This window comes from Chaetura pelagica, unplaced genomic scaffold (genome assembly GCF_000747805.2).
Source record: "Chaetura pelagica isolate M959 unplaced genomic scaffold, ChaPel_1.0 scaffold56, whole genome shotgun sequence".
Classification (NCBI taxonomy): Eukaryota; Metazoa; Chordata; class Aves; order Apodiformes; family Apodidae; genus Chaetura; species Chaetura pelagica.
In genome coordinates this window covers 157,682-160,366 of record NW_009953792.1, presented here as the reverse complement: position 1 = coordinate 160,366, position 2,685 = coordinate 157,682, and positions in this window count along the sequence as shown.

Genomic DNA, 2,685 nt, shown 5'->3' with positions numbered 1-2,685 from the left:
ATATACAAAATAAGTTAAATTACTCTGAAGCATGAGGACAATCCATTCCCAAGCACACGGTTTTGCCCCTTGGAACTATCTCAGTTAGTTTACACCTAACCTAAAATAACAGCTTGGTTAAGTGACACACCTTTTCAAAAGTGACTAGTAACCTTCAGTACCCCAACTGCTGAGTGCCTAGCTTCAGAAATGGTTTTCAAGTGATAAAAATTTCTGAAGCTAGAGCTCTGCTATGTCTCAGATTGGATACCCAACTCTATAAAGCACCAAAAATAAGTCATATAAATTTTTTCTTAAGTGAGTAAATAGTGGAAAAAAATAAGGATAATTTCTGTTGGATTTTTTTATTTTCTGCAAACCTTTTAAGTGAGATATAGTTCCTATCCCAACTGTTAAGCAAGGGTAGGAAGAAAAGACTTCCAGGAAATGTGGACTTGATCCTGCAAATCCTCATGGCAGACAATATCCTGGATGTTTCCACAGAAGTTTTGAACACTGAGGGAATTGCAGAATTGGGCTCCTTCATATGAATTGCTGGTTTCCCCCACCAGATTCAACACTTTTTTTTCTTCTGTTTTGGTTGAAGATACTTGATCTGTTATATATCTATTTATATATTTCAGGATTTTCTATACCCAGTGAATTGGAAGCTTACATCAAATGTAAATACATATGCAGGGTGCACACTGCACATTATATCCATAAGCCTGTGAATAGTAGTCACTGCACATGTACCAAAACCAAATTTCAAGGCCCATGTGTTGCCATTTTGAAGGAGTTGATACAAAATGTCTTTGTCAGACCAGTTCTGGGGGGCTAGCATCACTGCCACTATTTAGTTACATGACTGTATGCACTGCAAATTTAAAAAGCAAGTGCCATCAAAACTCCTCATTTACTGTTGATAGAAGAAGTTTGTGAAAATAACAATCTAAAACAACTACTTGAAAGTTTAGGTCAGGCTTTTCTATTGATGAGCATTGGAAACCAAGTTATAAGTGCCTGAAAACAGGTATAAAATGCATACCCTGACAATGAACTATTAAGATTAACAGTTGCAGCACCTGGATACTCATGTAGTTCAAATTATAGATGTGAAGACAAATCAGAACAATGCTACCACTAGGACAGTTTCTCTTGTGTGAACATACTTTTTTTCCTCCTTTTTTTTCTTTTGAGTAAGTTCTTTCACCAAGAGTTCAGACACAGCAATTAGAAAACAGAAGGGAACAGAAAATGAGTGCAACTCAGTTATTAGCTCCTGCTCTAGGAAGAGTAACTGAGACACTTTAAACCAAAGAAATTTTGAAGGTGATACACTTACAAAGGAGGAATTTAGAAAAAAAGCATCTCTCTCAAGTGCTTTTATAACAGAGCAATCTTTTCATTAAAAAAATCAGGAAGCTGCAGTGATTTTAGAACACAATTCAACATGTATGAAGTCAAACTCAAAGACTTGATTGTTCAGCACTGATCTTCCTACAAGATTCCACCACTAAGGGTTTTCTGTAGTTTGATGATATCATTTTCCATTTTAAAATCAAGAATCTGTTCAGGCTTACAAGACTCAGGAACTAGACGACAGCAACTGTGATGAAACTGAAATCTTAACTCTGCTCCCCTCCTGGTTAAGATTAATGCAGCACATTCACTAATTACAGAGTGAACCACCTGTGCACTTTGTGTTGCCAAGAATCACACGCTGGTAGCAACATGCAAGAAACCCAACAGCCACCCTTTGTCTTGGTGACACAAACCAGTCCATCACTCCACTTAAAAGATTCTTCCCCTCACCAGTACTACTTAAATTGCACATAGAAATCAATTTGCTTTGTTCTGAAGCAGTTATACTCTGAAGTGTTTGCAGTTAAAGCTCTGAAAGACAACCTGTGTGGAATAAACATGAGTTTGCTGAGTAACTGCTTTGTTACTTTCAGCCAATGCCTGCTTGTTCTTGTACTTTTAAATCCAGGATGTTAAGAAAAAATCCCTGGCCAGTTTTCACTCTGTTCCTCATATGATTTGAGCTTTCTGTTTGCTCAAGGACACACCTGAAATCACTATTCAAAGACATTTAACATCTGGTCTCACAAGTACAGGAAAACACAAGATGGTGAGGACACCAGGAGAACATTTCCATGCTGGAATCACAGATACATACTGTAACAGCATGAACCCTGTGCAGCAGTCAGCTGGCCTCATGTCAGGAAGTGGCATCTTTCCAAAGAGGAGACTGTACATTTCTCATCAAGCAGGAAGCCTTAGAAATGAGAAAAATATGAGTTTGAACACACTAAGAGTTTCCAGTGCATTTCCTGAAGTTTTCAGTTACACAACATTCCCAGTGGTCTAAGGGAGAACTCAGGATCCTGGGGGGATGAAGCTGTCTCAGGTACCAAAGGGGGTATTTGTTGGGAGACAGTTGTTTTTGAAAAGCAACAGGTAAAAAGTAAAATTTGGTAACATCCTCTCATTCCCTATTTTTAAAACATGACACTCCTGATGTAGGCTTCAGTGCTCCAGTTCTGCTTCCTGTTCCTTCCTGCTTCCACATCACTCCCTACCACAGTATCCAGCTTTTTTTCCTGGCTGGTAAATTCAGTATCGTAACTATTATTTTCTTACATGCCCAACTACTTGTCCACAAAGTATTTAACATTTGGGATTGACTCTCCATGCAGGAAT